This window comes from Phyllobates terribilis, unplaced genomic scaffold (assembly GCF_046119375.1).
Source record: "Phyllobates terribilis strain yellow unplaced genomic scaffold, ASM4611937v1 Scaffold_7__3_contigs__length_470593459, whole genome shotgun sequence".
Taxonomy (NCBI): Eukaryota; Metazoa; Chordata; class Amphibia; order Anura; family Dendrobatidae; genus Phyllobates; species Phyllobates terribilis.
In genome coordinates, this window is record NW_027362767.1 from 382,122,061 (window position 1) to 382,143,331 (window position 21,271).

Genomic DNA, 21,271 nt, shown 5'->3' on the forward strand with positions numbered 1-21,271 from the left:
GGCAGCAGCAGTAACGACACGGAGTCAGTGATGCAGTTCAGGGCCTTTACTCACAGTTCTTATTATCCAGACCACGTCTGCAGGTAACGGCTGCCAACGTCGTACTGTGCTCACCAGGTGAGGGGCTCAGACAACTCCCAGATAACTTTGGAGCGCTTCACAGGACCCCCTTTGTGTGTCCTTTGTCTGGCCTTTCTTACCAACACTTCTGTCCGGCTGCCTCGGGCCTCCTCTTGGTAAACTTGGCGCCAGTTTCCCTGACCCTATGTGGTGCCTTCCTAGCGGGTGGAGCAAGGGGCTGCGCCACATAAAATGTCAGAGCCTCCGGTTTCTAGCTGAGGGTCGTTTCCTGCCTCCACTAGTTCGGGGACCGGTCTCCCCCTTTGGCCTGACCCCTCCACGCAGGTGGATTCGGGCGTGTGGTGGCGACTCGCCCGTCCGCACCCCTGGGATCCCTTCATTCCTCGTTCCTGGAGCCTTCTCCGCTCCTCTTCCTTCCTTCTCCCTCTTGCAGGCCTGGGCCTCTGTTACTAGGCCCGCCTCCGGAGCAGAGCTCATGCAGAGCCCCTGCTCCCTGCCACTTCTGCTCAAACTACTCTGCACTGAACTAAGATGGTGCCCACCTTTTATACTCCCTTCTCAATGCACCCAGGAACTGCTTCCTCCCTGCTCCTGCACTACAGGGTTCCCCTTCCTCAGTGTTCCCTCCCCCCACTCCAGCCAGGGACAGGGACTGTCGAGCCCATCTCAGGGGCATATTGGTCGCCCTGCCCCACGGCAATGTGGTGTAATGCATGCAGGTGTCGGGTCCTGATCCACACTCCATCCTTACCTGAGAGTGAGATATCACACCTCTGGGTGAGGTGCAATACGTCTGTAGCAACCGAGCCCTCAGGGTGCTACAGTTCCATTTATCTTCAGCCTAGGTGACGTATTGCGATACAGGGCCGTGATTTTGGCTATAAAAGGGTCCCCTAGACCCCTACCCCAAGCTCTTTAAGAGAATCATATATGGCGTGCCAGGAGACTCTATGGAATGCTTTCTCAGCATCCAACGAGAGTATCTAATTACAAATTTTTAACTGCATCTAGCCCAGGAAATACTTTGTGCCTAGTAGCAGTGTCTGCTAGTCAGCGGATTATCCCGGCTGTTAAGCAAGCTACACCACCTGTAGTTTAGACACTTAATTTTTTCAAAGGAAATGCTTCGGGACCATGGGATACTTAGTGAAGAGCATCAGGAGGCACCCCAAGGCATAGGGGCTGGGACTGGCACTAGGATGCCTTGCGGTGGACAGCCGAGCTCGATCCTTATAAAAGCTTTTTAACTGCAGCAGCTTTAGTGGACGCTACTGGAGCTGGAATTACCGCGGCTGCTGGCATGAGACTTGCCCTCCAATAGATCCTTGTAAATGGATTTAAAGTGTATTCACTCAAATTAGAGAGACAATTTAAATTAAAAAGCTTAGAGCTGCCTCCACCACAGGGGGGCTCGCTCGACCCACCAGCGGACAGGCACCAGTATTGGGAGAGGGGGGCTGGCCGTCAGGGTTCACCGCGGCTCTGGCACAAACCCGGCGACACGGAGGTGGCACGGGAAGGAGCGAACTGGCCGTGTCGGCTTCTCACTTTTTGGATTTTAGAAGGGCATGACATGCCTATATCTGTGTCTCCCCCTCCTTTTACTCCTCCACCTCTTTTATTTTCGCATGACTATATGTACTTGTCACTTTTCCATGTGTTAGTTATGTCTTCTGAGCAGTTTGTCAGCTTTTGGACACCTTTGAAGGTGTTTTCTATGTGTTTCTATGTGTTTTTGTTTGCCTGCCATTGGTTTTAACGGTGTTCGAAGGTGTTCGACGAACAGTTCGACGAACAGTTCGGCGAACACACGGGTGTTCGACGAACCGAACCGAACTCGAACACTACGGGGGTGGCTCAACACTAGTTTTAACGGTGTTCGAAGGTGTTCGACGAACAGTTCGACGAACCGAACCGAACTCGAACACTACGGGGGTGGCTCAACACTACTCACAGGGTATCAAATACTTAGGAATTCCTATTCATAGAGACCTCTCCCATCTATGTTATCTTAATTTTGGGCCCTTTATTGAACAACTCCATACAGACCACGGTTGGCAAGTTAGAACTGTAAGATTCACTATGTGAACCACTGGTGTTTTGTGGAAAAGCACATGTACACTGTGTTCCAAATTATTATGCAAAAAGTGTTTAGGAGTGATAAGGGAAGAATTTGTTTGTTTGTCAGTTAAACTCATTGATGGTGATGTGTGTCAGGGCTCTTTATATCACTGCAAGCAATTGCAGACACCTGTGCTAATTAGTTTGGCAGGTGTGTCCAATGAAAGGCAAGACTACTTAAGAAGGCTGTCTCACATTATTAAGCAGCCTACATTTTCTGCCAAAATGGGAAAGAAAAAGGATGTGTCGGCTGCTGAGAAGCAACAAATTGTTGAGTGTTTAGGTCAAGGCATGACTACAATCAACATTGTGCGATGATCAGGATGAAGTGTCTTGGCAATCAAGAAGTATGTAGCTGATTCACAGTACACACGTGTGCGTGCTGATAAGGGCAAATTGAGGACTCTTTCCTACAGGCAATTACGTCAGGTTGAAAGAGCAGCGGCAAAAAAGCCTTGTCATAGCAGCAGACAAGTTTTTGAAGCTGCTTGTGCCTCCAACGTCCCCCGAACAACAAGATGCAGGGTCCTTCAGAGGTTTGCAGCTGTGCATACGCCATCCTGTCGACCTCCTCTATCCACTTCACACAAGCAGAAACGGCTCCAATGGGCCAAACATTACATGAAGACTGTTTCAAAACTGTTTTGTTCACGGATGAGTGCCGTGCAGCGCTCGATGGTCCAGATGGATGGAGTGGAGGATGCCTGGTTGATGGACACCCCACGCAAACACGGCTACAGCGCCAACAAGGAGGAGGTGGAGTAATGTTTTGGGCTGGAATCATGGGGAGAGAGATTGTCGGCCCCTTTAGGATCCCTGAAGGCGCTAAAGATGAACTCCATAATGTATGTGGATTTTCTCAAACAGCACTTCCTGCCATGGTTCAAGAAGAAGAACCATGTATTTCACAGCAAGATCATTTTTTTGCATGATAATGCACCATCTCATGCTGCACATAAAACATCTGCATCTCTGGCTGATATGGGCATAAAAGGGGACAAACTTATGGTGTGACCCCCATGCTCCCCTGACCTCTACCCCATTCAGAACCTTTGGAGCATCATTAAAAGGAGTGTCTATGATGGCGGGAGGCAGTTCACATCTAAGCAACAGCTCTGGGAGGGTATTCTGTCCTCATGCAAAACAATTGAAGCAGAAACCATCCAAAACCTGACAAATTCAATGGACGAGAGATTTCAGAAGCTCCTTTCGAACAAGGGGTCCTATGTGAAAATGTAACATCACCTAGAATAAAGTTTTGAGTTGACCATTTTTTTGGTCTTTATTAAAATGAAAAGGTTGCTCGAAAAGTTTGGGGGATCTAAGAGTGTGGCAACCCAGTAGTCATGATTACTTCGAATTCTGACAATATGAGGGTCATGCTGCAGGTAGTGCAGCAAGAAGGCACTTATGTGTCTTGCGCATCTCGGAGCCCCAAAATTATTTTCCGGGCTAGATGCAGCTAAAAATTATTATTAATTTTAAATCTGGTGAAGCTTTAGTATAGATGGCCTAATAGGATCAGTGCTGCACACTGCTACAAAGCCCAAATTATTTTCCAGTCAAGATACAGATAAACATGATTAGTAATTTTAAATCTGGTGGAGCTTATTATAGATGGCCTAATAGAATCAGTGCTGCACACTGCTACAAAGCCCAAATTATTTTCCAGCCAAGATACAGATAAACATGATTAGTAATTTGAAAGCTTAAAAAGGTTGGTAGGGTGATTTTAACCAATCATCAAGCTTTTACTCTCCCCAGGATGACACAGGGGTAGAAAAGTCGTTTCGGATCCATGATTTGTTCATCTTTATGAACGTGAGTCTGTCTACATTATCAGTGGAGAGCCGCATGCGCTTATCTGTCAGCACACCACCAGCAGCGCTGAACACACGTTCAGACAGAACGCTGGCTGCGGGGCATGACAAGATCTCCAAGGCGTAAGTGGCTAGCTCCGGCCATTTATCCAGATTGGAAGCCCAAAAAGAGCAAGGGTCCAGTGACACAGTCGTGGCTTCAATGTTTACTTGGAGATACTCCTGTACCATCGTCTCTAGTCATTGACTATGTGTCAGACTTCTTGTCTCCTGTGGCCTTGCAAAGGATGGGCTAAAAAAGTGGTGAAATGATTCCGCAAAATTGATGTTACCAGCAGATACTGTGGTTCTGTTACGGTTTGAGTGCTGAACACTTGACGGTCCCACGGTTGGCAAGTTGGAACTGTGAGATTCACTACGTGCACCACTGGTATTTTGTGGAAAAGCACATGTAAGATTCTGCAACAGTCTCTGCTGATACTCCTGCATGCGTGCATCCCTTTCTATGGCAGGAATAATTTCTGCAAATTTTCTTTTGTACCGGGGATCTAACAGTGTGGCAACCCAGTAGTCAGGATTATTTCTAATTCTCACAATTCGAGGGTCATGTTGCAGGTAGTGCAGCAAGAAGGCACTCATGTGTGTTGCGCATCCAGGAGCACCAAGTCCCTGTTGTGTTGGTGGCGAGGTAACAATCATGCTTCCTTCCTCTGTCCTCTCCCCCCAACCTCGCACAACAGAAATGTGATCAAGGTCTCCCTCATCTGATGAGTCTTCCATCAGTTCGTCCTCCACTTCTTCCTGGGCTCCTGCACCTTCCTCACTAGTTTGGCTGCTACCATGCACCCTCGTAAAACCATCTCCCCCACCCTCACATGCCTGCCGCCTTGGTGCTGCCGACCTTCTGGACCTTGCAGATGTTAGCCCTTCCGCATACAACTCCTCCTCCTCTACTTCCTCCACCTCCTCTTGTGCCACCACCTGACTCCGAATTCTGTTTAACATGTGCTCCAGCATGTAAATCACCGGAATAGTCATGCTGATAATGGCATCGTCAGCACTAAACATCTTCGTCGCCATTTCAAAACTGTGCAGAAGGGTGCATAGGTCCCTGATCTGAGACCACTCCTCCAGCGTGATTTGCCCCACCTCTGGATCTCGTTGGCCCAGGCTATACGTCAGAACGTATTGCACCAGGGCTTGTCGGTGCTGCCACAGTCGCTGCAACATGTGCAGAGTTGAATTCCACCGGGTAGGCACATCGCATTTTAGCCGGTGAAGTGGCAGGCCCAACGACTTCTGTAGAGATGTAAGTCGCTGAGCTGCGGGATGCGAACGGCGGAAGTGAGCACACAGCGACCGTGCCCTCTGCAGAAGGCCATCTGGTCTGGGATAGTGGGCTAAAAATTGCTGGACAACCAGGATCAACACGTGAGCCATACAAGGCACGTGTGTGACATTGCCCCGGCGAAGGGCCGCACCCAGGTTTGCAGCATTGTCGCACACGGCCTTCCCTGGTTTCAGGTCCAGTGGAGACAACCATTCATGAAATTGGTTCTCCAGAGCTGACCACAACTCCTCAGCTGTGTGACTCACATTTCCCAGACATTTCAAAGTAAAAACCGCCTGATGACTTTGAGCCCTACTGCCAGCATAGTAAAGAGGTGTGCAGGATCCCTTCTGCACAGTTAGAAAGCTTGTGGCATGACCAGACAGGCTTTGGGTGCAGGTGGAAGACCGAGAGGAGGTTGAGGAGGCAGAAGCAGTGGAGGAACTTTGACATAAAGAGGATTGACGCACAACTCGTGGGGACGGCAAGACTTGGACAGCAGCCCCTTGTCCTGCTGTCACCATAGTTACCCAGTGCCCAGTCAGCGACATGTAACGCCCCTGTCCATGCCTACTCGTCCAAGTGTCTGTGGTGAAATGCACCCTGTCACACACAGAGTTTCTCAAAGAAGCGGTGATGTTGTGTGCGACATGCTGGTGGAGCGCAGGCACACCTTTCTTTGAGAAGTAGTGCCGACTGGGCATCTGGTACTGGGGCACTGCGACGGACATAAGGTCTCGAAAATCCTCTGTGTCCACCAGGCGGAAAGGCAGCATTTCTGTAGCCAAAGCTTGCAGATGGTGAAATTCAACCTCTTAGCTTTCTCATGGCTAGGAGGAAATGGTCTTTTACTTGTCCACATCTGAGGGACCGAGGGCTGGCTATTGTGCTTAGACGGGGTTGATAAGTGTGTCCCCGGCAAACTGCCGGTCTGTGAAGAAGATGCAGGCGGACATGTTAGGTTGCCTTGATCCAAAGGTGGTGCTATCGATGTCGGACAGCGCTCAACACCAGCTGGTGTTACCACCTCCAAAGAAAATGATGACCTGCCAATCACGCTGGCTGTTGCGGGTAAAGAGGTGGCAGGTCTGCGCCCCAAAACAGGTGTGACTGCTGTCCCCCCAGTCACAGAGGATGAAGAGGCCGCGGATGCACAAGATATGGCAGACGGTGGTTGGCCCGGCCGGCTAGGCCGCATTGTAGCACACTGAGCTTCCCACTGCAACTTATGCTTCATGTCCATGTGCCGGTTCATGCATGAAGTACTCAAACTATGTATTTTTTGGCCTCTACTTAGCTTTTGCTGACAAATGTTACAGATAACACGAGTTGGGTCATCTTTATCGATCTAAAAAAATGCCCAGGCTATGCAAGGCTTAGCACCCATGCGACCTGAAGAGCCACCACGACTTGTGGTGAGAGGCAGAGTTGTGTTTGAGGATGCAGTTGTTGACGTGCTTCCAGTACTACGTCTCTGTCCAGGAAGGCGCAACCTGACCTCGTCGTCACTAGCATCTTCCTCCACCTCCTCTGCTGACCTCATCTCTTGGCTGACTGTGGGTTGACAGTAAGTAGGATCTCCAACCTCATCATCATCACCCTGTGCGTTATCACACCCGTCGTCCTCAGAGCCAACCTGTTCCTGCCCTGACAAAAAACTAAAGTTGTCGCTCCAATCAGGTATTTGAGTCTTATCATCGTCTTCCTCATTGTCTCCACCAACAGGAGTTACAGTTTGGGAATGAGGGTCTACATTATGGTCAGAACCTTCTGCGTCTGGTCCTGGATCCGACTCATAAAGATTCTGGGCATCAGTGCAGATCATTTCCTGATCTGGATTCACAGAAGCGCTGGAGTCGACCTCTGATTCCCAGGCTATAGTATGAGTAAACAGCTCTGCAGACTCAACCATCTGTTCTACCTCATACTCAGACGGGCAGCTGGAGATTTGGGAGCTGTAAGGAAGCAAGTGCGATTGGGGTGACACATTTGAGGACTGGAGTATTTGTGATGTTGAAGTTGATGTGGAGGAGAGCCCACTTAAATGAGCACTTGATATCCATTGAAGCACCTGCTGTTTTTGTGCCTCATCTGGAATTTGTAGCGATTGGCGTGGCCGTAAGAAAGGGATCTTATCACATTGTCCGCTAAAAGAAGTAGACATTTTAGTTTGGCTGGAAGATGGTCTTTCTTCTGCAGATGTTACTGTTGCTTTAACACCTACCCCACGGACGCAACCTTTTTTCCCCTTCCCAACACGCCTATTCCCCTTTCCACCAGCAGCAGGCCTTTTTCCACTCATTTTGGTGGTTAACTAATTCACAACTCTGGAGTTGTTTGCACAAAAAAACAATGGATGGAAACCGAGCAGAGCTGAGTGGCCAAACTGTGGTATTAGGCCAAAATTATTGGCTGGGTTAGATGCAGAAAAAAATTATATTCAATTTGCAACCTGATGGAGGTCAGTATAGATGGACTAATAGAACAAGTCCCACACACAGCTAGAAGCCCAAATATTTTTTCAGAGGTAGATGCAGAAAAAAAATATATTCAGTTTGCAACCTGATGGAGGTCAGTATAGATGGAGTAATAGAACAAGTCCCACACACAGCTAGAAGCCCAAATATTTTTTCAGAGGTAGATGCAGATAAAAAATATTTTTCATTTGCAACCTGATGGAGGTCAGTATAGATGGACTAATAGAGAAAGTCCCACACACTGCTAGAAGGCCAAATATTTTTTCAGAGCTAGATGCAGATAAAAATTATATTCAATTTGCAACCTGATGGAGGTCAGTATAGATGGACTAATAGAACAAGTCCCACACACAGCTAGAAGCCCAAATATTTTTTCAGAGGTACTGTAGATGCAGATAAAAATTATTTTTAATTTGCAACCTGATGGAGGTCAGTATAGATGGACTAATAGAGAAAGTCCCACACACTGCTAGAAGGCCAAATATTTTTTCAGAGCTAGATGCAGATAAAAAGTATTTTTAATTTGCAACCTGATGGAGGTCAGTATAGATGGACTAATAGAGAAAGTCCCACACACTGCTAGAAGGCCAAATATTTTTTCAGAGCTAGATGCAGATAAAAATTATATTCAATTTGCAACCTGATGGAGGTCAGTATAGATGGACTAATAGAACAAGTCCCACACACAGCTAGAAGCCCAAATATTTTTTCAGAGGTACTGTAGATGCAGATAAAAATTATTTTTAATTTGCAACCTGATGGAGGTCAGTATAGATGGACTAATACAACAAGTCCCACACACAGCTAGAAGCCCAATATTTTTTCAGAGGTAGATGCAGAAAAAAATATATTCAGTTTGCAACCTGATGGAGGTCAGTATAGATGGAGTAATAGAACAAGTCCCACACACAGCTAGAAGCCCAAATATTTTTTCAGAGGTAGATGCAGATAAAAATTATTTTTAATTTGCAACCTGATGGAGGTCAGTATAGATGGACTAATAGAGAAAGTCCCACACACTGCTAGAAGGCCAAATATTTTTTCAGAGCTAGATGCAGATAAAAATTATATTCAATTTGCAACCTGATGAAGGTCAGTATAGATGGACTAATAGAGAAAGTCCCACACACTGCTAGAAGGCCAAATATTTTTTCAGAGCTAGATGCAGATAAAAATTATATTCAATTTGCAACCTGATGGAGGTCAGTATAGATGGACTAATAGAACAAGTCCCACACACAGCTAGAAGCCCAAATATTTTTTCAGAGGTACTGTAGATGCAGATAAAAATTATTTTTTATTTGCAACCTGATGGAGGTCAGTATAGATGGACTAATAGAGAAAGTCCCACACACTGCTAGAAGGCCAAATATTTTTTCAGAGGTAGATGCAGAAAAAAATATATTCAGTTTGCAACCTGATGGAGGTCAGTATAGATGGACTAATAGAACAAGTCCCACACACAGCTAGAAGCCCAAATATTTTTTCAGAGGTAGATGCAGATAAAAATTATTTTTAATTTGCAACCTGATGGAGGTCAGTATAGATGGACTAATAGAGAAAGTCCCACACACTGCTAGAAGGCCAAATATTTTTTCAGAGCTAGATGCAGATAAAAATTATATTCAATTTGCAACCTGATGAAGGTCAGTATAGATGGACTAATAGAGAAAGTCCCACACACTGCTAGAAGGCCAAATATTTTTTCAGAGCTAGATGCAGATAAAAATTATATTCAATTTGCAACCTGATGGAGGTCAGTATAGATGGACTAATAGAACAAGTCCCACACACAGCTAGAAGCCCAAATATTTTTTCAGAGGTACTGTAGATGCAGATAAAAATTATTTTTAATTTGCAACCTGATGGAGGTCAGTATAGATGGACTAATAGAGAAAGTCCCACACACTGCTAGAAGGCCAAATATTTTTTCAGAGGTAGATGCAGAAAAAAATATATTCAGTTTGCAACCTGATGGAGGTCAGTATAGATGGACTAATAGAACAAGTCCCACACACAGCTAGAAGCCCAAATATTTTTTCAGAGGTAGATGCAGAAAAAAATATATTCAGTTTGCAACCTGATGGAGGTCAGTATAGATGGACTAATACAACAAGTCCCACACACAGCTAGAAGCCCAATATTTTTTCAGAGGTAGATGTAGAAAAAAATATATTCAGTTTGCAACCTGATGGAGGTCTGTATAGATGGATTAATAGAACAAGTCCCACACACAGCTAGAAGCCCAATATTTTTTCAGAGGTAGATGCAGAAAAAAATATATTCAGTTTGCAACCTGATGGAGGTCAGTATAGATGGACTAATACAACAAGTCCCACACACAGCTAGAAGCCCAATATTTTTTCAGAGCTAGATGCAGAAAAAAATTATATTCAGTTTGCAACCTGATGGAGGTCAGTATAGATGGACTAATAGAATGATGCTATGCCCAAAAGATTTTACTTCACTAGGTGCAGTAAAAAAATTGGTATTCTATACACAGGTGGTATATCTTGCAACACAGATAGGCTACTCCACTGACTAACAAACTCTGCAATAGGCCAAAAAGGATTAGCTTTGCTAGATTCAGCCAAATGCTGTGAAAAAAACTTGCACAGCACTGGCACAGACCTGCCTGGCAAAAACTGATAGGAACTGATGTAACCTAGTCCTGAAAAGGACTCCAATTACAATTAGTCTTTACTACCACAATCTATCTATTTAAGAGCACAGACCTGCCTGATAAAAGTCGTAGGAAATGCTGTAACCTAGTCCTTAGAAGGACTGCAATCACAACTATTCCCTACTCCCAAGCTATCTGTAGATTTGTGCGAAAATTGGCTTGAAATTAACAAGGTATAGCGCACACAGCAACAGCGGTGCCGTCTAACACGCAGCTGCAGCAGTGAGAAAATGGTGGCGACGGGGAAAATGGCTTGGTCTTATAGGGCAAGGACATGTGACATACACTGCCAATGACACATGCCCTTGCTTGTGTGAAAAAAAGCACTTCGCTCCGTGTGTGCGCTGCTGATAGGCTGACAGATTGCACCTCCCCACTGTAAATGCGGGAAAGAGAAAAAAAAAATGGAGATCTTCATTGTTCCTGCAGAGATCCATCCCCTGCCCCTCCCCCCACCCCGCTGTACACTCAAACTGCGTATTAACATTAATTTTCATCATTACTGAGAAAAAATCCAGTTATGATTTTGGTGCACGAACAGTTATCGAACATAACCTTGAACAGCCGAATTTTTCTCAAATTGTTCGTGTTTGCCGAACGGCTCGAACACCGCCCAAAACAGCCTGAATTTGAGATTGGCGAACAGTTCGAGTAGAACAACGCTCATCTCTAGACTTTAGTGAATTAAATAACCCTCCAGATGTCTGGATGAACATTATAGCTAGTAATGGTCAACCCGTACCTCACCAGGGTTACCGGGAGCCCACTATTCGGATTGGGGACATTAAACTCCAAACACAGGGTGTCATTGTAACTGATGTCGAGGATGAGGGTTTTTCTGTAATGGTTCTAGGCATGAATGTTCTTGGAAATTATTTTCCAGAAGTGTTGTCTGCCTTGCATGCCTCTCTCCCTACAGCTACATCTTCTGATCAGCAGACCATTCAGCATGCCATTCATGTGCTTGTCGCCCGGCAGAAGTTTTCAAATAGCAAGGGTGAAATTTGTCGTGTCCGCATCCGAGACACCCGACCGGTGATTCTACAGCCTAGTACAGAAACCATGATATGATGCCATGCCCGACCAGGTATTGAAAATCAAGATTATCAGGCAGTCCTCTAACCAATCCTGCTAGAAGGACAACCATCAGTGAAAGCTGCTCGCAGCTTTGTAACTTTCTCCAACAGAAGAGTGCCAGTTCAACTGATTAACTTAAGTGACGCACCTGTTAACCTTCACAAATTTCATCCAATAGCGTAGTTGTCTCAACTCTCACCAAAAGTCATCATCTCAAGTGAAGTAACTGCTAATCAACAAAGTTACTTCAGACCCCAGGTGGACTGAGCTGAATGTGGGAGATGCCACTACTCCAGTAGAAAGAATGAATAGAGTTCTGAACATTGCCAAACGTTATCATCCAGCATTCCGTAAGCATCCGTTGGATTTCGGTAAGACTACTCTGATTCAGCATTGAATCCTCACAGGTGATCATCCTCCCATCGAGGAGCGACATTGTCCCATCGTCAAGAAAATGCTTCAAGACATGAAAGAGGCTGATGTCATATGTGAAAGCCAAAGCCCTTGGGCTGCACTGCTGATCCTTGTAAAAAAAAAAGATGGCTCAATCCGTTTCTGCGTGGATTACCTCAAATTGAACAACATCACACACAAGGATGCCTACCCCTTGCCACAAACTGAAGAGTCCCTGACTGCTCTTAGATCTGCCTCCTACTTCTCTACTTTTGACTTAACCTGAGGATACTGGCAAGTTCCCATGGCGCTAGAAGACAGAGAGAAGACTGCCTTTATCTAGTGAAGGGCGAGCACTAAAATGCTTGGGTGCTCGATGCTCGGGTCGAGCAAATTGGAATGCTCGGGTGCTTGACCCGAGCAACAAGCCCAATGTAAGTCTTTGGGAAACTCGAGCATTTTTCAGGCAGCTCCCCCTGGCGGTCTGCAGAGGGCCTAAAAATTGCCCAAATCGATGAGAACAGTGCTCAAATGACATGGGAACAGCATGGGGAAGATCCCTGGAAGAATTTCTGACTCCCAGGTCACTGCTTTCAACAACGTTGTCAGAGGTATTATGCCACTTTTACGCATACACAATAAAACATACAAAAACTAAACCAAAATGGATTTTCCTGGGAAATATGTCAAGGAACATCCTTTCCAGGGTAATGACTTGTATATAAGGCAAAATAAATAACCAAAACCAAAATTACTCCTCCACACGTAGCGTTTTTGATGCGTTTTACACTTTTGCATTGCTTTCAACTGTGACAAATGCATTCACCGGTAGATGTTATTTTAACATTTTACAACCTTTTCTGGCCATGTGGTGTGTGAGACATGATCATACACATCCTGTTTCATTTATGAAGGAGGGACTCTGAAAGTCATAAAGCCTATTTTTATGGGGCCATCAGGCGGCCTTTACTATTCTTCAAGGGCCAGCAGACGGCCCTCACTATTGTTAGAGAGTCATCAGCCGGCTATGCTTTGTTGTTCCTATTACTAAACAGTGGGTCTCCTATACTGTCATTGCGTATGCAGTGAGTGGCAGGGCTGGCCAAAATTTGGACGCACCCCAATACCCCTTTGAAAATTTGGATGCACCCCAATACCCCTTTGAAGAGACTTAGAGGATGGCCTCCTGAAAACAATGTTCCATTATTAGGAAGTGGGTCTCCCATACTGTCTGCCTATGCAGTGAATGCAAGGGCTGACAAAAATTTGGACCTACTCCAATGCCCCTTTGAAGAGACGTAGAAGAGGGCCTCCTGAAAAAAAATGTTCCCATTATTAGGAAGTGTGTCTCCCATTGTGTTTGCCTATGCAGTGAATTCAAGGGTTGCCAAAAATTTGGAGGCACTCCAATGCCTCTTGGAAGAAACATGGAGGTCAGAGGGCCTCCTGAAAACAATGTTCCCATTATTAGGAAGTGGGTCTCCTATTGTGTGTGCCTATGCAGTGAATGCAAGGGTTGCCAAGAATATGGAGGCACTCCAATGCCCCTTGGAAGAGACATGGAGGTCAGAGGGCCTCCTGAAAACAATGTTCCCATTATTAGGAAGTGGGTCTCCTATTGTGTGTGCCTATGCAGTGAATGCAAGGGTTGGCAAGAATATGGAGGCACTCCAATGCCCCTTGGAAGAGACATGGAGGTCAGAGGGCCTCCTGAAAACAATGTTCCCATTATTAGGAAGTGGGTTTCCCATAGTGTTGGCCTATGAAGTGAATGCAAGGGCTGCCAAAAATTTGGAGGCACTCCAATGCCCCATGGAGGAGAAGCAGAGGGCCTCATGAAAAAATGTTCCCATTATTAGGAAGTGGGTCTCCTATAGTGTTGGTCTGTGCAGTGAATGCAAGGGCTGACAAAAATTGGGAGGCACTCCAATACACCTTGGAATAGACGTAGAGGAGGGCCTCAAAAGAAAATGTTCCCATTAGAAAGGAGCGGGTCTCCTATACTTGTAATGCCCATGCATTAAGTGTATGGGCTGACAAACATTTACCCCTGGGGGGTATACATGAACATACTGTATAAAAATTTTTTTTTACTGGCATCATAAACACCCTTTAAAAAAATTATGTGGGTGTTGCATCACGGACCACGGTCACCCTGGTGAAATGATGGTGGAGGATGAGGGTGAGGAGAAGGAGGAGGACAAGAGCAAATAGACAAAATCAGGAAGCGTATACCCATGTGTGGGTGTGAAAAGGTGCATGGGACTATACCTCCCAAAAAAGACACTGGATTTGAGTTTATGTTACGCTGCTATCATTAGGTGGTGTTGAGAAGTCTGGCCCAATCCAGCCCTTGTTCATTTTTATAAGAGTCAGGCTGTCAGCATTTTCAGTTGACAGGCGGATGCGCTTATCAGTTATAATTCCACAATCAGCACTAAAAACCCGCTCTGATAAAACGCTAGCGGCAGGGCAGGCCAGGACCTCCAAGGCATAGAGAGCCAGTTGATTGCACGTGTCAAGCTTGGATACCCAATAATTATAAGGTACAGAGGAATCACGGAGGACATTGGTACAGTCGGCAAGGTACTCCCTCAGCTTCTTCACAAACTTTGCACTCCTTGTGAGAGTACCCCGTGCCTCAGGGCCTGTGCAAAGGGAGGGGCTGAGAAAACTTTCCCAGAACTTTGACAGTGTTCCCCTGCCTCTGCTGGGTTGGAGTTGTGTCTCTCTCGGCTGTACGCCTTGGTTGTCCATCGAACTGTGACCTGTTACGCGAGAGTTTTCAGATGGGAATTTTTTTAATAGTTCCGCAACAAGGGCCTTCTGGTACTGCCCCATTTTTGTAGACCTGTCCACCTCAGGAATAAGAGATATAATGTTCTCCTTGTAGTGTGGGTCTAGAAGTATCACCAACCAGTAATGACTGTCACCCAAAATTTTGAGAACGCGAGGGTCACAGTAAAAGGCAACGTAACATAAAATCAGCCGTGCGTGCCAGACTGCTAACAGGCAAGACTTCTATGTCCTCAACAAGAAGACGACTGACCATGCTCTCCTCCTCCTCCCTGTCCTCAGGCCAACCATGCTGAACAGACGGTATGACAGTTGTGCAGGTAGTACCGTCTATAGTGCATGAAACTAGCTCCTGTTCTTCCTCTTATTCTTCCTCTTCCTCATTGTCACCCAATCCATGTTGGGATGAGATGAGGCTGGGCTGTATGTAATCACCCTGTATGGTTCCTTGCTCCATCTCATCGTGCTCCGCCTGCAATGCATCCTCTTTGATTGAGAGCAGAGAGCGTTTCAGAAGACAGAGAAGCGGGATGGTGACGTTAATTATGGCGTCATCGCCACTCACCATCTTGCTGGAGTCTTCAAATTTTTGAAGGATGGTACAGATGTCTGACATCCATGTCCACTCCTGAGGTCTTATGTGTGGAGTCTGAACTGAATAACTACGGCCTTGTTGTTGCTGGTAGTCCACAACGGCCCTCTTCTGCTCACAAATCCTTCCCAACATCTGCAGTGTAGAGTTCCAATGCGTGGGGACATCACACACCAGTCGGTGAACCGGAAGCTACAAATGCTGCTGAAGCACGGCAAGGGTGGAAGCTGTAGCTGACTTTCTAAAATTGGCACACAGGTGGTGTACTTTAACAAGCAGATCCGGAAGCTCCGGGTAGCTTTTGAGACACCGCTGAACCATGAGGTTAAGCACATAGGCCAAGCATGGTACATGTGTGAGTTTGCCTTGCCTCAGAGCCGCCACCATGTTCCGGCCATTGTCACACACTACCTTGCCTGGCTGTAGGTTCAGCGGTGTGAGCCACAGATCTGCCTGCTCTTTCAGAGCTGTCCACAACTCTTTAGCATTGTGCGGTTTGTCACCTAAGCATATTAGCTTCAACACAGCCTGTTGCTGCTTGGCTGAGGCAGTGCTACAGTGCGTTCAGTTTGTTACTGATGTGGTCATTTCGGAGATGGAGGCTGAAGAGAAGGAGGATGAGTTGCAGGAGCTGTAGACTGTGGGGGCAAACCTGATTGACCTAGGGCCCGCAATCCTCGGCATCGGGAGGATGTGTTCCGTTCCAAGGTCCGAATGGGTCCCGGCTTCCACTGTGTTAACCCAGTGTGCCGTCAGCGAGATATACCATCCCTGCCCACAAGCACTTGTCCACGTGTCCATGGTTAGGTGGACCTTCCCTGTAACCGCATTGTTGAGGGCATGACTAATGTTGTGGGACACGTGCTTGTGTAATGCAGGGATGGCACATCGGGAAAAATAGTGGTGACCGAGTACCGAGGGACAGCCGCTGCCATCAGGTTGTGGAAAGCTTCGGTCTCTACGAGCCTAAAAGGCAACATTTCGAGCGCAAGCAGTCGCAAAATGTAGGAATTTAGTAGTGTGGCCTGTTGGGCGTTGGCTGCGTATTTGCGCTTGCGTTCCATGGACTGGGGTATGGAAAACTGAACGCTGCGCTGGGACAAGAACATGGACGTGCTTGCTGATGGTGCTAGTTGAGAGTGTTCAACGACAGGTGAAGGGCGAGAGGTGACGCGCCCCTGGGCCTGCTGTGTCGCGCAGCGTCTCGCGCATGGGGGCTTACCCGGAACCGGATCAGATGAGGGTTGTAGTCTCCGAGTGGCGGGGACCCGGTCCGTGCCCAGGGAGTCAACTCAGTGTGTGGCAGTCTTGATAGATGTTATTTGAGTGTCTACTACGCCACCCGTTTATTTGCAGCTATGGAGCTGCCGCTGCAGGGCAGACCGCTGAGGCCGATGTAGAATTGTGCAGCGTGATAGTATAACCCCCAACGGGAGGGGTATGGCCTCAGGGCAGCCGACGTGGAAGATGAGGGTAGCAGGAACCACTCAGAGACGGTGCGGTGTAATTCAGGGTCTTTACTGGTAACAACGATAGACCCTCCCGGAGTACTTGCTAGCGAACGGGGCCTGGTCAGTCCTTGAGCAGATGGGATCTCCCCTGGCCAGGCGGAGTTGTAGGCCTCCCAAACTGACTGTACTCTTCTGGCTACCTTGCTAGAAGCGGATATAAGTAGCCCACGTCCCTGAGTGTACCGTGTGGTGCTCACCCGTATGGCCGGTGACTCGGGGCCTTCTAATGGCTTCCGCTCCACGATGGCGGCGCTGGTCCCACACGTGTGACCGTGCCTTCGGGTTTCTGGGCCTGAGGACCTGAAATCCCCTGCCGGTCGGCTTCTGCTGCTGGGTAAGAGTTAGTCCCCACAGCCTCGGACGCCGGGATCCGGTAAGAAAGCTTCTCAGTCAGGGCGAGCTCTGCAGCTGCCAGCCCCTGACTTGTAGTAGTATTGCTCCCACTGAGCTTCTGCTGTTTCTTCCTGTGACTGTTTCTTGTCTCTACTCTCCTTGACTGACTAACCCTGCTTCAGCCCCGGGTTTTTATAGGGGAAGGTCTTCCCCTCCCAAGACTGGGCAGGAGGTGTGGCATGCACAGGATCCCTGACCAAAGGACCTCCCACCTGCTCTCAGACATAACATTACATTACTGTGGAAACCAGACCCCTGGGGTGCCACATTCCCCCCTAGTAAAATTTAGTACTCCGGGACTAAACACATTTTTGTAAACATAACAGAGTACAACCAAAACATTATAATAAAGAGACACATAACAATGGTCACGGCGTGTCCGCAACCGGGTGCAGTCTTTGAGGGAAAGCAAGGTGTCCATTTCACCAAAACAGGGAGACGTAACCAGGTAGGGGTCTGTCCTACCCCGAGTCCTTAACAGTCTCTAGTCCATCCTGGGTTACGCTCCAACTATGTACAAGGGATTCCCGGTAAATCCACCAAGGACTCCTACAAATAACTAGAAACACAAAATTATACACAAGCAACAATACACAGGTAAACATAAATAAAACAATTTATACACTTCAAATCCTCCAACGTGCGGGTAACTGGCCTCTAGTGGCCCTAGTGGACCTACGGAGCTGACTGTCTAGCCCTGAACTACAGGGTGTAGGAGCTGTCAAGGGTAAACTGGGCAGCTGTCTACCGGCTCTTTGGCTCACTAGGGATATGGCAGGCTCACTGCAAGCAGAGGGTTGATCCTCCTGGTCTGCTGGTGTGGGGTCTTCTGCCTCCTGGACCGGCTGTTCTTCCAGCTCTACCTGTTGCTCCGTAGGTGCTTGGGATGCTGGTTGGAGGAAGGTGAGTACGGGTACCACAACTGCACCATTGACTTGAGTCCAAGACCGAGGGAAGTCCCCGAGCACAGTACTAACCATATCTTCCCTTTCCTCTACGGGTCGATGGTCTTCTTGTTCCTCTTCAGGGTTCCTCAGTTGTTCGGGACACTTCTTCAGGTGGTCCCGGGATACAATGGCTGTAGTTTCCCCTCCGTCTTTACTGATGGTACAAACCTTCGGGTTCTCGTGGCTTGAGGGCAGTACGGTGTACGGGTCCTTCTCCCACTGGTCGTCCAACTTGTGGAGCCGTCTCTTCCTCTTCAAGACCTGCTCCCCGGGTACCAGGGGAACAGCGGGAGCATACTGGTTGTAAGTTTTCTCTTGTCTTTCCCTAGCCTGACAGAGACTTCGCTCCACGCTCTCCTGTACTCTCCGGTACTGCTGCTGCCTCTCTGTGTCCCAGTCTGTTTCTGGTGAAGTGTCCTCGGGTGTCAGGACTCCCATTTCCAGGTCAACAGGTAACTTACCAGGTCTTGCCCTCATTAGGTAAGCCGGGGTACAGTTGGTGGAACCTACCGGGATGTGGTTGTATAGGTCCACCAGATCGGGCAGCTTCTCAGGCCACAGACTGCGTTCTTCCAGGGGCAACGTTTTCAGAAGATCCATTGCCACCTGGTTCATTTTCTCACAAAGTCCATTAGTTTGCGGATGATAGGGTGTCGTCCTTATCTTCCGGCAGCCATACAGAGTGCAGAATTCTTGGAAGACCTCCGCTTCAAAGGCAGGTCCCTGGTCTGTCAACACTTGGTCCGGGTACCCGTGTGGACGGCAGAAATGCTGCTGGAAGGCTCTCGCTGCTGTTCGAGCTGTTAAGTCCTTGACGGGGACGACAACCAAGAACCGGGAGTAGTGATCCACGATGGTTAGTGCGTAGACGTAGCCACTTCTGCTTGGGGTCAGTTTTACATGATCCAAGGCTACCAGTTCCAACGACTGCCGGGTGACGATGGACTGCAGGGAAGTCTTCTGGCTGGCACGATCCTTCCTTCTTAGGTTGCACGGGCCACAGTCTCTGCACCACTTCTCAATGGTTCCCCTCATGCCTACCCAGTGGAATCGCTCGCGCAGCAGGAACTCCAGCTTCTTCCACCCGAAGTGTCCAGCTCCGTCGTGGTATGCCTCCATCACCATGGCTGCGTCTCTTCGTGGCACCACTACTTGCCAGAGTAGTTCATGCGTCCGGGAGTTAACCAATCTGCGGCACAACTTCCCCTTGTAAAGGAACAGTCGACTCCTCTCTGCCCATAGTTGTTTGGCTTCCTCCGGAGCGTCTGGTTCAAGGCAAGCCTCCGGGCGAGTCAGCATCTCCTTCACCAGTCGGACGGCAGGGTCGCTGTCTTGCGTTTCCGCCCAGTTGTAGTGAGGTAAGGGGTTCAACGTAGCAGCCTGCTTACTCCTTACCCGGTGGGAGTACTGGATAGTCCCATGACGGTGGAACGCAGGGAGTTCAACTTCTTCCAGTCCCTCCGGATCTTCTCCTTCGTCCGGCAGGTTGGGCATCCTGGACAGGGCGTCCGCGTTGGTATTGGAGCGTCCGGCCCGGTATTTGATTGTGAACTCGTAGTTGGACAGACGGGCCATCCACCTCTGCTCCAGGGCACCGAGTCTTGCCGTGTCCAGGTGTGTCAACGGGTTGTTATCCGTGTACACGGTGAACCGGGAAGAAGCGAGGTAATACTTAAAGCGCTCGGTGACTGCCCATACTACGGCCAGGAACTCTAGCTTAAATGAGCTGTAATTCTCGGGATTCCTTTCGGTGGGTCGCAGCTTCCGGCTGGCGTAGGCGATTACTCGTTCCTTCCCCTGCTGGATCTGGGACAGTACGGCTCCTAGCCCGATGTTACTGGCGTCGGTGTAGAGGATAAAGGGCTGGCTATAATCCGGGTACGCCAGGATTTCGTCCCCCGTGAGGGCCATCTTCAGCTGGCGGAAGGACTCTTCTTCCAGCTCCTCCCATTTGAAGGGCGGCTTCTGGTTCTTGGCCTTCCGGGACTGGCCTATCAGGAGGTCCTGCATAGGTGCTGCCTTTTTGGTGAAACCGGGAATAAACCTTCGGTAGTAGCCTACCAACCCGAGGAACTGCCGCACTTCTTTTACGCTGGAGGGGCTTGGCCATTCCTTAATTGCGGTGATCTTATCAGGGTCGGGAACCACGCCGTCAGCGCTCACCACGTGTCCCAGGTACTGCACCTTTGGTTTCAGGAGGTGACACTTGGAGGGTTTCACCTTTAGGCCGTAACTCGCCAGAGCTTCGAACACTTCCGCCAGGTGTTTCAGGTGGTCCTCATACGTCTTGGAATATACGATGACATCGTCCAGGTACAACAGGACCGTCTCGAAGTTTCTGTGGCCCAGACAACACTCCATTAGTCGTTGGAAGGTTCCTGGTGCGTTGCAGAGTCCAAACGGCATGCAGGTGAACTCGCTAAGTCCCATCGGGGTGGTGAATGCGGTCTTCTCCCGGTCCGCCTCTGCTACAGGAACCTGCCAGTACCCGCTAGTGAGATCCAAGGTAGAGAAGAAGTTAGCAGATCTTAAAGCAGCCAATGACTCCTCTATCCTTGGTAAGGGGTACGCATCCTTGTGTGTGATACGGTTGATTTTCCGGTAATCTACACACATCCTCATGGTGTTGTCTTTTTTTCTGACTAAGACTAGTGGAGCTGCCCAGGGGCTACAGCTATCCCTGATCACCCCAGCCTCCTTCATGTCTCTAAGCATCCCCTTGGCGTGTTGGTAGTGTGCAGGGGGTACGGGTCGATACCTCTCTTTTATGGGAGGATGGTCTCCCAAACTGACTGTACTCTTCTGGCTACCTTGCTAGAAGCGGATATAAGTAGCCCACGTCCCTGAGTGTACCGTGTGGTGCTCACCCGTATGGCCGGTGACTCGGGGCCTTCTAATGGCTTCCGCTCCACGATGGCGGCGCTGGTCCCACGCGTGTGACCGTGCCTTCGGGTTTCTGGGCCTGAGGACCTGAAATCCCCTGCCGGTCGGCTTCTGCTGCTGGGTAAGAGTTAGTCCCCACAGCCTCGGACGCCGGGTCCGGTAAGAAA